Source organism: Rhynchophorus ferrugineus, unplaced genomic scaffold (genome assembly GCF_030347505.1).
Source record: "Rhynchophorus ferrugineus isolate W39M unplaced genomic scaffold, kcgeb_rfMv2 rfM1, whole genome shotgun sequence".
Lineage (NCBI taxonomy): Eukaryota > Metazoa > Arthropoda > Insecta > Coleoptera > Curculionidae > Rhynchophorus > Rhynchophorus ferrugineus.
This window is the reverse complement of record NW_027472580.1, coordinates 65529578-65549258: the sequence shown is the minus strand read 5'-3', so window position 1 is coordinate 65549258 and position 19681 is coordinate 65529578.

The following is a 19681-nucleotide window of genomic DNA, read 5'->3' as shown; positions in this document are numbered from 1 at the left end:
ATTTCGATTGCCCATATCTCGGAAACTATAAGAGATAATGCAATTTGGCAATCTGCAACGTAATTAGCAAACCGAATATTACTTGGAATGTGAATTGGAGCGAAATCGCTAATTCATAAGACCATTTTACAATTTTGACCCCAGTTAGAAACAGACTCTAAGGTGTAAAATTTCGATTGCCCATATCTCGGAAACTATAAGAGATAATGCAATTTGGCAATCGGCAACGTAATTAGCAAGCCGAATATTACTTGGAATGTGAATTGGAGCGAAATCGCTAATTCATAAGACCATTTTACAATTCTGGCCCAAGTTAGAAGCAGAGCCAATATTGTAAGATGTTGATAGTCCATATCTTGGAAACTATAAGAGATAATGCAATTTGGCAATCGGCAACGTAATTAGCATGCCGAATATTACTTGGAATGTGAATTGGAGCGAAATCGCTAATTCATAAGACCATTTTACAATTTTGACCCCAGTTAGAAACAGACTCTAAGGTGTAAAATTTCGATTGCCCATATCTCGGAAACTATAAGAGATAATGCAATTTGGCAATCGGCAACGTAATTAGCATGCCGAATATTACTTGGAATGTGAATTGGAGCGAAATCGCAAATTCATAAGACCATTTTACAATTATGGCCCAAGTTAGAATCAGAGCCAATATTGTAAGATGTCGATAGTCCATATCTCGGAAACTATAAGAGATAATGCAATTTGGCAATCGGCAACGTAATTAGCATGCCGAATATTACTTGGAATGTGAATTGGAACGAAATCGCTAATTCGTAAGACCATTTTACAATTTTGACCCCAGTTAGAAACAGACTCTAAGGTGTAAAATTTCGATTGCCCATATCTCGGAAACTATAAGAGATAATGCAATTTGGCAATCGGCAACGTAATTAGCAAGCCGAATATTACTTGGAATGTGAATTGGGGCGAAATCGCTAATTCATAAGACCATTTTACAATTCTGGCCCAAGTTAGAAGCAGAGCCAATATTGTAAGATGTTGATAGTCCATATCTCGGAAACTATAAGAGATAATGCAATTTGGCAATCGGCAACGTAATTAGCATGCCGAATATTACTTGGAATGTGAATTGGAGCGAAATCGCTAATTCATAAGACCATTTTACAATTTTGACCCCAGTTAGAAACAGACTCTAAGGTGTAAAATTTCGATTGCCCATATCTCCGAAACTATAAGAGATAATGCAATTTGGCAATCGGCAGCGTAATTAGCAAGCCGAATATTACTTGGAATGTGAATTGGGACCAAATCGCTAATTCATAAGTCCATTTTACAATTCTGGCGCAAGTTAGAAGCAGAGCCAATATTGTAAGACGTCGATAGTCCATATCTCAGAAACTATAAGAGATAATGCAATTTGGCAATCGGCAACGTTATTAGCATGCCGAATATTACTTGGAATGTGAATTGGAGCGAAATCGCTAATTCTTAAGACTATTTTACAATTTTGACCCCAGTTAGAAACAGACTCGAAGGTGTAAAATTTCGATTGCCGATATCTCGGAAACTATAAGAGATAATGCAATTTGGCAATCGGCAACGTAATTAGCATGCCGAATATTACTTGGAATGTGAATTGGAGCGAAATCGCAAATTCATAAGACCATTTTACAATTCTGGCCCAAGTTAGAATCAGAGCCAATATTGTAAGATGTCGATAGTCCATATCTCGGAAACTATAAGAGATAATGCAATTTGGCAATCGGCAACGTAATTAGCATGCCGAATATTACTTGGAATGTGAATTGGAACGAAATCGCTAATTCGTAAGACCATTTTACAATTCTGGCCCAAGTTAGAAGCAGAGCCAATATTGTAAGATGTCGATAGTCCATATCTCGGAAACTATAAGAGATAATGCAATTTGGCAATCGGCAACGTAATTAGCATGCCGAATATTACTTGGAATGTGAATTGGAGCGAAATCGCTAATTCTTAAGACTATTTTACAATTTTGACCCCAGTTAGAAACAGACTCGAAGGTGTAAAATTTCGATTGCCGATATCTCGGAAACTATAAGAGATAATGCAATTTGGCAATCGGCAACGTAATTAGCAAGCCGAATATTACTTGGAATGTGAATTGGAGCGAAATCGCTAATTCATAAGTCCATTTTACAATTCTGGCCCAAGTTAGAAGCAGAGCCAATATTGCAAGATGTCGATAGTCCATATCTCGGAAACTATAAGAGATAATGCAATTTGGCAATCGGCAACGTAATTAGCATGCCGAATATTACTTGGAATGTGAATTGGAGCGAAATCGCTAATTCTTAAGACTATTTTACAATTTTGACCCCAGTTAGAAACAGACTCGAAGGTGTAAAATTTCGATTGCCGATATCTCGGAAACTATAAGAGATAATGCAATTTGGCAATCGGCAACGTAATTAGCATGCCGAATATTACTTGGAATGTGAATTGGAGCGAAATCGCAAAATCATAAGACCATTTTACAATTCTGGCCCAAGTTAGAATCAGAGCCAATATTGTAAGATGTCGATAGTCCATATCTCGGAAACTATAAGAGATAATGCAATTTGGCAATCGGCAACGTAATTAGCATGCCGAATATTACTTGGAATGTGAATTGGAGCGAAATCGCTAATTCTTAAGACCATTTTACAATTCTGACCCCAGTTAGAAACAGACTCTAAGGTGTAAAATTTCGATTGCCCATATCTCGGAAACTATAAGAGATAATAAAATTTGGCAATCGGCAACGTAATTAGCAAGCCGAATATTACTTGGAATGTGAATTGGAGCGAAATCGCTAATTCATAAGTCCATTTTACAATTCTGGCCCAAGTTAGAAGCAGAGCCAATATTGCAAGATGTCGATAGTCCATATCTCGAAAACTATAAGAGATAATGCAATTTGGCAATCGGCAACGTAATTAGCATGCCGAATATTACTTGGAATGTGAATTGGAGCGAAATCGCTAATTTATAAGACCATTTTACAATTTTGACCCCAGTTAGAAACAGACTCTAAGGTGTAAAATTTCGATTGCCCATATCTCGGAAACTATAAGAGATAATGCAATTTGGCAATCTGCAACGTAATTAGCAAGCCGAATATTACTTGGAATGTGAATTGGAGCGAAATCGCTAATTCATAAGACCATTTTACAATTTTGACCCCAGTTAGAAACAGACTCTAAGGTGTAAAATTTCGATTGCCCATATCTCGGAAACTATAAGAGATAATGCAATTTGGCAATCGGCAACGTAATTAGCAAGCCGAATATTACTTGGAATGTGAATTGGAGCGAAATCGCTAATTCATAAGACCATTTTACAATTCTGGCCCAAGTTAGAAGCAGAGCCAATATTGTAAGATGTTGATAGTCCATATCTTGGAAACTATAAGAGATAATGCAATTTGGCAATCGGCAACGTAATTAGCATGCCGAATATTACTTGGAATGTGAATTGGAGCGAAATCGCTAATTCATAAGACCATTTTACAATTTTGACCCCAGTTAGAAACAGACTCTAAGGTGTAAAATTTCGATTGCCCATATCTCGGAAACTATAAGAGATAATGCAATTTGGCAATCGGCAACGTAATTAGCATGCCGAATATTACTTGGAATGTGAATTGGAGCGAAATCGCAAATTCATAAGACCATTTTACAATTATGGCCCAAGTTAGAATCAGAGCCAATATTGTAAGATGTCGATAGTCCATATCTCGGAAACTATAAGAGATAATGCAATTTGGCAATCGGCAACGTAATTAGCATGCCGAATATTACTTGGAATGTGAATTGGAACGAAATCGCTAATTCGTAAGACCATTTTACAATTCTGGCCCAAGTTAGAAGCAGAGCCAATATTGTAAGATGTCGATAGTCCATATCTCGGAAACTATAAGAGATAATGCAATTTGGCAATCGGCAACGTAATTAGCATGCCGAATATTACTTGGAATGTGAATTGGAGCGAAATCGCTAATTCTTAAGACTATTTTACAATTTTGACCCCAGTTAGAAACAGACTCGAAGGTGTAAAATTTCGATTGCCGATATCTCGGAAACTATAAGAGATAATGCTATTTGGCAATCGGCAACGTAATTAGCATGCCGAATATTACTTGGAATGTGAATTGGAGCGAAATCGCAAATTCATAAGACCATTTTACAATTCTGGCCCAAGTTAGAAGCAGAGCCAATATTGCAAGATGTCGATAGTCCATATCTCGAAAACTATAAGAGATAATGCAATTTGGCAATCGGCAATGTAATTAGCATGCCGAATATTACTTGGAATGTGAATTGGAGCGAAATCGCTAATTTATAAGACCATTTTACAATTTTGATCCCAGTTAGAAACAGACTCTAAGGTGTAAAATTTCGATTGCCCATATCTCGGAAACTATAAGAGATAATGCAATTTGGCAATCGGCAACGTAATTAGCAAGCCGAATATTACTTGGAATGTGAATTGGAGCGAAATCGCTAATTCATAAGTCCATTTTACAATTCTGGCCCAAGTTAGAAGCAGAGCCAATATTGCAAGATGTCGATAGTCCATATCTCGAAAACTATAAGAGATAATGCAATTTGGCAATAGGCAATGTAATTAGCATGCCGAGTATTACTTGGAATGTGAATTGGAGCGAAATCGCTAATTTATAAGACCATTTTACAATTTTGATCCCAGTTAGAAACAGACTCTAAGGTGTAAAATTTCGATTGCCCATATCTCGGAAACTATAAGAGATAATGCAATTTGGCAATCGGCAACGTAATTAGCATGCCGAATATTATTTGGAATCTGAATTGGACCGAAGTCGCTAATTCATAAGACCATTTTACAATTTTTACCCCAGTTAGAAACAGACTCTAAGGTGTAAAATTTCGATTGCCCATATCTCCGAAACTATAAGAGATAATGCAATTTGGCAATCGGCAACGTAATTAGCATGCTGAATATTACTTGGAATGTGAATTGGAACGAAATCGCTAATTCATAAGACCGTTTTGCAATTTTGACCCCAGTTAGAAACAGACTCTAAGGTGTAAAATTTCGATTGACCGTATCTCGGAAACTGTAAGAGATAATGCTATTTGGCAATCGGCAACGTAATTAGCATGCTGAATATTTCTTGGAATGTGAATTGGAACGAAATCGCTAATTCATAAGACCATTTTACAATTTTGACCCCAGTTAGAAACAGACTCTAAGGTGTAAAATTTCGATTGACCGTATCTCGGAAACTGTAAGAGATAATGCTATTTGGCAATCGGCAACGTAATTAGCATGCTGAATATTACTTGGAATGTGAATTGGAACGAAATCGCTAATTCATAAGACCATTTTACAATTTTGGCCCAAGTTAGAAGCAGAGCCAATATTGTAAGATGTCGATAGTCCATATCTCGGAAACTATAAGAGATAATGCAATTTGGCAATCGGCAATGTAATTAGCATGCCGAATATTACTTGGAATGTGAATTGGAGCGAAATCGCTAATTCATAAGACCATTATACAATTTTGACCCCAGTTAGAAACAGACTCTAAGGTGTAAAATTTCGATTGCCCATATCTCGGAAACTATAAGAGATAATGCAATTTGGCAATTGGCAACGCAATTAGCAAGCCGAATATTACTTGGAATGTGAATTGGAGCGAAATCGCTAATTCATAAGACCATTTTACAATTCTGGCCCAAGTTAGAAGCAGAGCCAATATTGTAAGATGTTGATAGTCCATATCTCGGAAACTATAAGAGATAATGCAATTTGGCAATCGGCAACGTAATTAGCATGCCGAATATTACTTGGAATGTGAATTGGAGCGAAATCGCTAATTCATAAGACCATTTTACAATTTTGACCCCAGTTAGAAACAGACTCTAAGGTGTAAAATTTCGATTGCCCATATCTCCGAAACTATAAGTGATAATGCAATTTGGCAATCGGCAACGTAATTAGCAAGCCGAATATTACTTGGAATGTGAATTGGGACCAAATCGCTAATTCATAAGACCATTTTACAATTCTGGCCCAAGTTATAAGAAGAGCCAATATTGTAAAACGTCGATAGTCCATATCTCGGAAACTATAAGAGATAATGCAATTTGGCAATCGGCAACGTAATTAGCATGCCCAATATTACTTGGAATGTGAATTGGAGCGAAATCGCTAATTCTTAAGACTATTTTACAATTTTGACCCCAGTTAGAAACAGACTCGAAGGTGTAAAATTTCGATTGCCGATATCTCGGAAACTATAAGAGATAATGCAATTTGGCAATCGGCAACGTAATTAGCATGCCGAATATTACTTGGAATGTGAATTGGAGCGAAATCGCAAATTCATAAGACCATTTTACAATTCTGGCCCAAGTTAGAATCAGAGCCAATATTGTAAGATGCCGATAGTCCATATCTCGGAAACTATAAGAGATAATGCAATTTGGCAATCGGCAACGTAATTAGCACGCCGAATATTACTTGGAATGTGAATTGGAACGAAATCGCTAATTCGCAAGACCATTTTACAATTCTGGCCCAAGTTAGAAGCAGAGCCAATATTGTAAGATGTCGATAGTCCATATCTCGGAAACTATAAGAGATAATGCAATTTGGCAATCGGCAACGTAATTAGCATGCCGAATATTACTTGGAATGTGAATTGGAACGAAATCGCTAATTCATAAGACCATTTTACAATTTTGGCCCAAGTTAGAAGCAGAGCCAATATTGTAAGATGTCGATAGTCCATATCTCGGAAACTATAAGAGATAATGCAATTTGGCAATCGGCAACGTAATTAGCATGCCGAATATTACTTGGAATGTGAATTGGAGCGAAATCGCTAATTCATAAGACCATTATACAATTTTGACCCCAGTTAGAAACAGACTCTAAGGTGTAAAATTTCGATTGCCCATATCTCGGAAACTATAAGAGATAATGCCATTTGGTAATTGGCAACGCAATTAGCAAGCCGAATATTACTTGGAATGTGAATTGGAGCGAAATCGCTAATTCATAAGACCATTTTACAATTCTGGCCCAAGTTAGAAGCAGAGCCAATATTGTAAGATGTTGATAGTCCATATCTCGGAAACTATAAGAGATAATGCAATTTGGCAATCGGCAACGTAATTAGCATGCCGAATATTACTTGGAATGTGAATTGGAGCGAAATCGCTAATTCATAAGACCATTTTACAATTTTGACCCCAGTTAGAAACAGACTCTAAGGTGTAAAATTTCGATTGCCCATATCTCCGAAACTATAAGTGATAATGCAATTTGGCAATCGGCAACGTAATTAGCAAGCCGAATATTACTTGGAATGTGAATTGGGACCAAATCGCTAATTCATAAGACCATTTTACAATTCTGGCGCAAGTTAGAAGCAGAGCCAATATTGTAAGACGTCGATAGTCCATATCTCGGAAACTATAAGAGATAATGCAATTTGGCAATCGGCAACGTAATTAGCATGCCGAATATTACTTGGAATGTGAATTGGAGCGAAATCGCTAATTCTTAAGACTATTTTACAATTTTGACCCCAGTTAGAAACAGACTCGAAGGTGTAAAATTTCGATTGCCGATATCTCGGAAACTATAAGAGATAATGCAATTTGGCAATCGGCAACGTAATTAGCATGCCGAATATTACTTGGAATGTGAATTGGAGCGAAATCGCAAATTCATAAGACCATTTTACAATTCTGGCCCAAGTTAGAATCAGAGCCAATATTGTAAGATGCCGATAGTCCATATCTCGGAAACTATAAGAGATAATGCAATTTGGCAATCGGCAACGTAATTAGCATGCCGAATATTACTTGGAATGTGAATTGGAACGAAATCGCTAATTCGCAAGACCATTTTACAATTCTGGCCCAAGTTAGAAGCAGAGCCAATATTGTAAGATGTCGATAGTCCATATCTCGGAAACTATAAGAGATAATGCAATTTGGCAATCGGCAACGTAATTAGCATGCCGAATATTACTTGGAATGTGAATTGGGGCGAAATCGCTAATTCATAAGACCATTTTACAATTTTGACCCCAGTTAGAAACCGACCCTAAGGTGTAAAATTTCGATTGCCCATATCTCCGAAACTATAAGTGATAATGCAATTTGGCAATCGGCAACGTAATTAGCTAGCCGAATATTACTTGGAATGTGAATTGGGACCAAATCGCTAATTCATAAGACCATTTTACAATTCTGGCGCAAGTTAGAAGCAGAGCCAATATTGTAAGACGTCGATAGTCCATATCTCGGAAACTATAAGAGATAATGCAATTTGGCAATCGGCAACGTAATTAGCATGCCGAATATTACTTGGAATGTGAATTGGAGCGAAATCGCTAATTCTTAAGACTATTTTACAATTTTGACCCCAGTTAGAAACAGACTCGAAGGTGTAAAATTTCGATTGCCGATATCTCGGAAACTATAAGAGATAATGCAATTTGGCAATCGGCAACGTAATTAGCATGCCGAATATTACTTGGAATGTGAATTGGAGCGAAATCGCAAATTCATAAGACCATTTTACAATTCTGGCCCAAGTTAGAATCAGAGCCAATATTGTAAGATGTCGATAGTCCATATCTCGGAAACTATAAGAGATAATGCAATTTGGCAATCGGCAACGTAATTAGCATGCCGAATATTACTTGGAATGTGAATTGGAGCGAAATCGCTAATTCTTAAGACCATTTTACAATTCTGACCCCAGTTAGAAACAGACTGTAAGGTGTAAAATTTCGATTGCCCATATCTCGGAAACTATAAGAGATAATGCAATTTGGCAATCGGCAACGTAATTAGCAAGCCGAATATTACTTGGAATGTGAATTGGTGCGAAATCGCTAATTCATAAGTCCATTTTACAATTCTGGCCCAAGTTAGAAGCAGAGCCAATATTGCAAGATGTCGATAGTCCATATCTCGAAAACTATAAGAGATAATGCAATTTGGCAATCGGCAACGTAATTAGCATGCCGAATATTACTTGGAATGTGAATTGGAGCGAAATCGCTAATTTATAAGACCATTTTACAATTTTGACCCCAGTTAGAAACAGACTCTAAGGTGTAAAATTTCGATTGCCCATATCTCGGAAACTATAAGAGATAATGCAATTTGGCAATCGGCAACGTAATTAGCATGCCGAATATTATTTGGAATCTGAATTGGACCGAAGTCGCTAATTCATAAGACCATTTTACAATTATTACCCCAGTTAGAAACAGACTCTAAGGTGTAAAATTTCGATTGCCCATATCTCCGAAACTAAAAGAGATAATGCAATTTGGCAATCGGCAACGTAATTAGCAAGCCGAATATTACTTGGTATGTGAATTGGAGCGAAATCGCTAATTCATAAGACCGTTTTGCAATTTTGACCCCAGTTAGAAACAGACTCTAAGGTGTAAAATTTCGATTGACCGTACCTCGGAAACTGTAAGAGATAATGCTATTTGGCAATCGGCAACGTAATTAGCATGCTGAATATTACTTGGAATGTGAATTGGAACGAAATCGCTAATTCATAAGACCATTTTACAATTTTGGCCCAAGTTAGAAGCAGAGCCAATATTGTCAGATGTCGATAGTCCACATCTTGGAAACTATAAGAAATAATGCAATTTGGCAATCGGCAACGCAATTAGCATGCCGAATATTACTTGGAATGTGAATTGGGACCAAATCGCTAATTCATAAGACCATTTTACAATTCTGGCGCAAATTAGAAGCAGAGCCAATATTGTAAGACGTCGATAGTCCATATCTCGGAAACTATAAGAGATAATGCAATTTGGCAACCGACAACGTAATTAGCATGCCGAATATTACTTGGAATGTGAATTGGAGCGAAATCGCTATTTCATAAGACCATTTTACAATTTTGACCCCAGTCAGAAACAGACTCTAAGGTGTAAAATTTCGATTGCCCATATCTCGGAAACTATAAGGGATAATGCAATTTGGCAATCGGCAACGTAATTAGCATGCCGAATATTACTTGGAATGTGAATTGGAACGAAATCGCTAATTCGTAAGACGATTTTACAATTCTGGCCCAAGTTAGAAGCAGAGCCAATATTGCAAGATGTCGATAGTCCATATCTCGGAAACTATAAGAGATAATGAAATTTGGCAATCGGCAATGTAATTAGCATGCCGAATATTACTTGGAATGTGAATTTGAACGAAATCGCTAATTCATAAGACCGTTTTAAAATTTTGGCCCAAGTTAGAAGCAGAGCCAATATTGTAAAATGTCGATAGTCCATATCTCGGAAACTATAAGAGATAATGCATTTTGGCTATAGGCAACGTAATTAGAATGCCGAATATTACTTGGAATGTGAATTGGAACCAAATCGCTAATTCATAAGACCATTTTACAATTCTGGCGCAAGTTAGAAGCAGAGCCAATATTGTAAGATGTCGATAGTCCATATCTCGGAAACTATAAGAGATAATGCAATTTGGCAATCGGCAACGTAGTTAGCATGCCGAATATTAATTGGATTGTGAATTGGAGCGAAATCGCTATTTCATAAGACCATTTTACAATTTTGACCCCAGATAGAAACAGACTCTATGGTGTAAAATTTCGATTGCCCATATCTCGGAAACTATAAGAGATAATGCAACTTGGCAATCGGCAACGAAATTAGCACGCCGAATATTACTTGGAATGTGAATTGGAACGAAATCGCTAATTCGTAAGACCATTTGACAATTCTGGCCCCAGTTAGAAACAGACTCTAAGGTGTAAAATTTCGATTGCCCATATCTCGGAAACTATAAGAGATAATGCAATTTGGCAATCGGCAACGTAATTAGCACGCCGAATATTACTTGGAATGTGAATTGGAGCGAAATCGCTAATTCATAAGTCCATTTTACAATTCTGGCCCAAGTTAGAAGCAGAGCCAATATTGCAAGATGTCGATAGTCCATATCTCGGAAACTATAAGAGATAATGCAATTTGACAATCGGCAACGTAATTAGCATGCCGAATATTACTTGGAATGTGAATTGGAGCGAAATCGCTAATTCATAAGACCATTTTACAATTTTGACCCCAGTTAGAAACAGACTCTAAGGTGTAAAATTTCGATTGCCCATATCTCCGAAACTATAAGAGATAATGCAATTTGGCAATCGGCAACGTAATTAGCAAGCCGAATATTACTTGGAATGTGAATTGGAACGAAATCGCTAATTCATAAGACCATTTTACAATTTTGGCCCAACTTAGAAGCAGAGCCAATATTGTCAGATGTCGATAGTCCATATCTCGGAAACTATTAGAAATAATGCAATTTGGCAATCGGCAACGCAATTAGCATGCCGAATATTACTTGGAATGTGAATTGGGACCAAATCGCTAATTCATAAGACCATTTTACAATTCTGGCGCAAGTTAGAATCAGAGCCAATATTGTAAGATGTCGATAGTCCATATCTCGGAAACTATAAGAGATAATGCAATTTGGCAATCGGCAACGTAATCAGCATGCCGAATATTACTTGGAAGGTGAATTGGAGCGAAATCGCTAATTCTTAAGACTATTTTACAATTTTGACCCCAGTTAGAAACAGACTCGAAGGTGTAAAATTTCGATTGCCGATATCTCGGAAACTATAAGAGATAATGCAATTTGGCAATCGGCAACGTAATTAGCATGCCGAATATTACTTGGAATGTGAATTGGAGCGAAATCGCAAATTCATAAGACCATTTTACAATTCTGGCCCAAGTTAGAATCAGAGCCAATATTGTAAGATGTCGATAGTCCATATCTCGGAAACTATAAGAGATAATGCAATTTGGCAATCGGCAACGTAATTAGCATGCCGAATATTACTTGGAATGTGAATTGGAGCGAAATCGCTAATTCTTAAGATCATTTTACAATTCTGACCCCAGTTAGAAACAGACTCTAAGGTGTAAAATTTCGATTGCCCATATCTCGGAAACTATAAGAGATAATGCAATTTGGCAATCGGCAACGTAATTAGCAAGCCGAATATTACTTGGAATGTGAATTGGAGCGAAATCGCTAATTCATAAGTCCATTTTACAATTCTGGCCCAAGTTAGAAGCAGAGCCAATATTGCAAGATGTCGATAGTCCATATCTCGAAAACTATAAGAGATAATGCAATTTGGCAATCGGCAACGTAATTAGCATGCCGAATATTACTTGGAATGTGAATTGGAGTGAAATCGCTAATTTATAAGACCATTTTACAATTTTGACCCCAGTTAGAAACAGACTCTAAGGTGTAAAATTTCGATTGCCCATATCTCGGAAACTATAAGAGATAATGCAATTTGGCAATCGGCAACGTAATTAGCATGCCGAATATTATTTGGAATCTGAATTGGACCGAAGTCGCTAATTCATAAGACCATTTTACAATTTTTACCCCAGTTAGAAACAGACTCTAAGGTGTAAAATTTCGATTGCCCATATCTCGGAAACTATAAGAGATAATGCAATTTGGCAATCGGCAACGTAATTAGCAAGCCGAATATTACTTGGAATGTGAATTGGAGCGAAATCGCTATTTCATAAGACCATTTTACAATTTTGACCCCAGTTAGAAACAGACTCTAAGGCGTAAAATTTCGATTGCCCATATCTCGGAAACTATAAGAGATAATGCAATTTGGCAATCGGCAACGTAATTAGAATGCCGAATATTACTTGGAATGTGAATTGGAACGAAATCGCTAATTCATAAGACCATTTTATAATTCTGGCCCATATTAGAAGCAGAGCCAATATTGTCAGATGTCGATAGTCCATATCTCGGAAACTATAAGAGATAATGCAATTTGGCAATCGGCAACGTAATTAGCATGCCGAATATTACTTGGAATATGAATTGATACGAAATCGCTAATTTATAAGACCATTTTACAATTCTGGCCCAAGTTAGAAGCAGAGCCAATATTGTAAGATGTCGATAGTCCATATCTCGGAAACTATAAGAAATAATGCAATTTGGCAATCGGCAACGTAATTAGCATGCCGAATATTACTTGGAATGAAAATTGGAACGAAATCGCTAATTCGTAAGACGATTTTACAATTCTGGCCCAAGTTAGAAGCAGAGCCAATATTGCAAGATGTCGATAGTCCATATCTCGGAAACTATAAGAGATAATGAAATTTGGCAATTGGCAATGTAATTAGCATGCCGAATATTACTTGGAATGTGAATTTGAACGAAATCGCTAATTCATAAGACCGTTTTAAAATTTTGGCCCAAGTTAGAAGCAGAGCCAATATTGTAAAATGTCGATAGTCCATATCTCGGAAACTATAAGAGATAATGCATTTTGGCTATAGGCAACGTAATTAGAATGCCGAATATTACTTGGAATGTGAATTGGAACCAAATCGCTAATTCATAAGACCATTTTACAATTCTGGCGCAAGTTAGAAGCAGAGCCAATATTGTAAGATGTCGATAGTCCATTTCTCGGAAACTATAAGAGATAATGCAATTTGGCAATCGGCAACGTAGTTAGCATGCCGAATATTAATTGGATTGTGAATTGGAGCGAAATCGCTATTTCATAAGACCATTTTACAATTTTAACCCCAGTTAGAAACAGACTCTATGGTGTAAAATTTCGATTGCCCATATCTCGGAAACTATAAGAGATAATGCAACTTGGCAATCGGCAACGAAATTAGCATGCCGAATATTACTTGGAATGTGAATTGGAACGAAATCGCTAATTCGTAAGACCATTTGACAATTCTGGCCCCAGTTAGAAACAGACTCTAAGGTGTAAAATTTCGATTGCCCATATCTCGGAAACTATAAGAGATATTGCAATTTGGCAATCGGCAACGTAATTAGCACGCCGAATATTACTTGGAATGTGAATTGGAGCGAAATCGCTAATTCATAAGTCCATTTTACAATTCTGGCCCAAGTTAGAAGCAGAGCCAATATTGCAAGATGTCGATAGTCCATATCTCGGAAACTATAAGAGATAATGCAATTTGACAATCGGCAACGTAATTAGCATGCCGAATATTACTTGGAATGTGAATTGGAGCGAAATCGCTAATTCATAAGACCATTTTACAATTTTGACCCCAGTTAGAAACAGACTCTAAGGTGTAAAATTTCGATTGCCCATATCTCCGAAACTATAAGAGATAATGCAATTTGGCAATCGGCAACGTAATTAGCAAGCCGAATATTACTTGGAATGTGAATTGGAACGAAATCGCTAATTCATAAGACCATTTTACAATTTTGGCCCAACTTAGAAGCAGAGCCAATATTGTCAGATGTCGATAGTCCATATCTCGGAAACTATTAGAAATAATGCAATTTGGCAATCGACAACGCAATTAGCATGCCGAATATTACTTGGAATGTGAATTGGGACCAAATCGCTAATTCATAAGACCATTTTACAATTCTGGCGCAAGTTAGAATCAGAGCCAATATTGTAAGATGTCGATAGTCCATATCTCGGAAACTATAAGAGATAATTCAATTTGGCAATCGACAACGTAATTAGCATGCCGAATATTACTTGGAATGTGAATTGGAGCGAAATCGCTATTTCATAAGACCATTTTACAATTTTAACCCCAGTCAGAAACAGACTCTAATGTGTAAAATTTTGATTGCCCATATCTCGTAAACTATAAGAGATAATGCAATTTGGCAATCGGCAACGTAATTAGCATGCCGAATATTACTTGGAATGTGAATTAGAACGAAATCGCTAATTCGTAAGGCCATTTTACAATTCTGGCCCAAGTTAGAAGCAGAGCCAATATTGTAAGATGTCGATAGTCCATATCTCGGAAACTATAAGAGATAATGCAATTTGGCAATCGGCAACGTAATTAGCATGCCGAATATTACTTGGAATGTGAATTGGAACGAAATCGCTAATTCATAAGACCATTTTATAATTCTGGCCCATATTAGAAGCAGAGCCAATATTGTCAGATGTCGATAGTCCATATCTCGGAAACTATAAGAGATAATGCAATTTGGCAATCGGCAACGTAATTAGCATGCCGAATATTACTTGGAATATGAATTGATACGAAATCGCTAATTTATAAGACCATTTTACATTTCTGGCCCAAGTTAGAAGCAGAGAAAATATTGTAAGATGTCGATAGCCCATATCTCGGAAACTATAAGAAATAATGCAATTTGGCAATCGGCAACGTAATTAGCATGCCGAATATTACTTGGAATGAAAATTGGAACGAAATCGCTAATTCGTAAGACGATTTTACAATTCTGGCCCAAGTTAGAAGCAGAGCCAATATTGCAAGATGTCGATAGTCCATATCTCGGAAACTATGAAAGATAATGAAATTTGGCAATCGGCAATGTAATTAGCATGCCGAATATTACTTGGAATGTGAATTTGAACGAAATCGCTAATTCATAAGACCGTTTTAAAATTTTGGCCCAAGTTAGAAGCAGAGCCAATATTGTAAAATGTCGATAGTCCATATCTCGGAAACTATAAGAGATAATGCATTTTGGCTATAGGTAACGTAATAAGAATGCCGAATATTACTTGGAATGTGAATTGGAACCAAATCGCTAATTCATAAGACCATTTTACAATTCTGGCGCAAGTTAGAAGCAGAGCCAATATTGTAAGATGTCGATAGTCCATATCTCGGAAACTATAAGAGATAATGCAATTTGGCAATCGGCAACGTAGTTAGCATGCCGAATATTACTTGGATTGTGAATTGGAGCGAAATCGCTATTTCATAAGACCATTTTACAATTTTGACCCCAGTTAGAAACAGACTCTATGGTGTAAAATTTCGATTGCCCATATCTCGGAAACTATAAGAGATAATGCAACTTGGCAATCGGCAACGAAATTAGCATGCCGAATATTACTTGGAATGTGAATTAGAACGAAATCGCTAATTCGTAAGACCATTTGACAATTCTGGCCCCAGTTAGAAACAGACTCTAAGGTGTAAAATTTCGATTGCCCATATCACGGAAACTATAAGAGATAGTGCAATTTGGCAATCGGCAACGTAATTAGCACGCCGAATATTACTTGGAATGTGAATTGGAGCGAAATCGCTAATTCATAAGTCCATTTTACAATTCTGGCCCGAGTTAGAAGCAGAGCCAATATTGCAAGATGTCGATAGTCCATATCTCGGAAACTATAAGAGATAATGCAATTTGACAATCGGCAACGTAATTAGCATGCCGAATATTACTTGGAATGTGAATTGGAGCGAAATCGCTAATTCATAAGACCATTTTACAATTTTGGCCCAACTTAGAAGCAGAGCCAATATTGTCAGATGTCGATAGTCCATATCTCGGAAACTATTAGAAATAATGCAATTTGGCAATCGGCAACGCAATTAGCATGCCGAATATTACTTGGAATGTGAATTGGGACCAAATCGCTAATTCATAAGACCATTTTACAATTCTGGCGCAAGTTAGAATCAGAGCCAATATTGTAAGATGTCGATAGTCCATATCTCGGAAACTATAAGAGATAATTCAATTTGGCAATCGACAACGTAATTAGCATGCCGAATATTACTTGGAATGTGAATTGGAGCGAAATCGCTATTTCATAAGACCATTTTACAATTTTGACCCCAGTCAGAAACAGACTCTAATGTGTAAAATTTTGATTGCCCATATCTCGTAAACTATAAGAGATAATGCAATTTGGCAATCGGCAACGTAATTAGCATGCCGAATATTACTTGGAGTGTGAATTGGAACGAAATCGCTAATTCGTAAGGCCATTTTACAATTCTGGCCCAAGTTAGAAGCAGAGCCAATATTGTAAGATGTCGATAGTCCATATCTCGGAAACTATAAGAGATAATGCAATTTGGCAATCGGCAACGTAATTAGCATGCCGAATATTACTTGGAATGTGAATTGGAGCGAAATCGCTATTTCATAAGACCATTTTACAATTTTGACCCCAGTCAGAAACAGACTCTAATGTGTAAAATTTCGATTGCCCATATCTCGTAAACTATAAGAGATAATGCAATTTGGCAATCGGCAACGTAATTAGCATGCCGAATATTACTTGGAATGTGAATTGGAACGAAATCGCTAATTCATAAGACCATTTTACAATTCTGGCCCAAGTTAGAAGCAGAGCCAATATTGTAAGATGTCGATAGTCCATATCTCGGAAACTATAAGAGATAATGCAATTTGGCAATCGGCAACGTAATTAGCATGCCGAATATTACTTGGAATGTGAATTGGAGCGAAATCGCAAATTCATAAGACCATTTTACAATTCTGGCCCAAGTTAGAATCAGAGCCAATATTGTAAGATGTCGATAGTCCATATCTCGGAAACTATAAGATATAATGCAATTTGGCAATCGGCAACGTAATTAGCATGCCGAATATTACTTGGAATGTGAATTGGAGCGAAATCGCTAATTCTTAAGACCATTTTACAATTCTGACCCCAGTTAGAAACAGACTCTAAGGTGTAAAACTTCGATTGCCCATATCTCGGAAACTATAAGAGATAATGCAATTTGGCAATCGGCAACGTAATTAGCAAGCCGAATATTACTTGGAATGTGAATTGGAGCGAAATCGCTAATTCATAAGTCCATTTTACAATTCTGGCCCAAGTTAGAAGCAGAGCCAATATTGCAAGATGTCGATAGTCCATATCTCGAAAACTATAAGAGATAATGCAATTTGGCAATCGGCAACGTTATTAGCATGCCGAATATTACTTGGAATGTGAATTGGAGCGAAATCGCTAATTTATAAGACCATTTTACAATTTTGACCCCAGTTAGAAACAGACTCTAAGGTGTAAAATTTCGATTGCCCATATCTCGGAAACTATAAGAGATAATGCAATTTGGCAGTCGGCAACGTAATTAGCATGCCGAATATTATTTGGAATCTGAATTGGACCGAAGTCGCTAATTCATAAGACCATTTTACAATTTTTACCCCAGTTAGAAACAGACTCTAAGGTGTAAAAATTCGATTGCCCATATCTCGGAAACTATAAGAGATAATGCAATTTGGCAATCGGCAACGTAATTAGCAAGCCGAATATTACTTGGAATGTGAATTGGAGCGAAATCGCTATTTCATAAGACCATTTTACAATTTTGACTCCAGTTAGAAACAGACTCTAAGGTGTAAAATTTCGATTGCCCATATCTCGGAAACTATAAGAGATAATGCAATTTGGCAATCGGCAACGTAATTAGAATGCCGAATATTACTTGGAATGTGAATTGGAACGAAATCGCTAATTCATAAGACCATTTTATAATTCTGGCCCATATTAGAAGCAGAGCCAATATTGTCAGATGTCGATAGTCCATATCTCGGAAACTATAAGAGATAATGCAATTTGGCAATCGGCAACTTAATTAGCATGCCGAATATTACTTGTATATGAATTGATACGAAATCGCTAATTTATAAGACCATTTTATAATTCTGGCCCATATTAGAAGCAGAGCCAATATTGTCAGATGTCGATAGCCCATATCTCGGAAACTATAAGAGATAATGCAATTTGGCAATCGGCAACGTAATTAGAATGCCGAATATTACTTGGAATATGAATTGGAACGAAATCGCTAATTCATAAGACCATTTTATAATTCTGGCCCATATTAGAAGCAGAGCCAATATTGTCAGATGTCGATAGTCCATATCTCGGAAACTATAAGAAATAATGCAATTTGGCAATCGGCAACGTAATTAGCATGCCGAATATTACTTGGAATGAAAATTGGAACGAAATCGCTAATTCGTAAGACGATTTTACAATTCTGGCCCAAGTTAGAAGCAGAGCCAATATTGCAAGATGTCGATAGTCCATATCTCGGAAACTATAAGAGATAATGCAATTTGGCAATCGGCAACGTAGTTAGATTGGATTGTGAATTGGAGCGAAATCGCTATTTCATAAGACCATTTTACAATTTTGACCCCAGTTAGAAACAGACTCTATGGTGTAAAATTTCGATTGCCCATATCTCGGAAACTATAAGAGATAATGCAACTTGGCAATCGGCAACGAAATTAGCATGCCGAATATTACTTGGAATGTGAATTGGAACGAAATCGCTAATTCGTAAGACCATTTGACAATTCTGGCCCCAGTTAGAAACAGACTCTAAGGTGTAAAATTTCGATTGCCCATATCACGGAAACTATTAGAGATAATGCAATTTGGCAATCGGCAACGTAATTAGCACGCCGAATATTACTTGGAATGTGAATTGGAGCGAAATCATCAAAAATTGTCAGATGTCGATAGTCCATATCTCGGAAACTATTAGAAATAATGCAATTTGGCAATCGGCAACGCAATTAGCATGCCGAATATTACTTGGAATGTGAATTGGGACCAAATCGCTAATTCATAAGACCATTTTACAATTCTGGCGCAAGTTAGAATCAGAGCCAATATTGTAAGATGTCGATAGTCCATATCTCGGAAACTATAAGAGATAATTCAATTTGGCAATCGACAACGTAATTAGCATGCCGAATATTACTTGGAATGTGAATTGGAGCGAAATCGCTATTTCATAAGACCATTTTACAATTTTGAC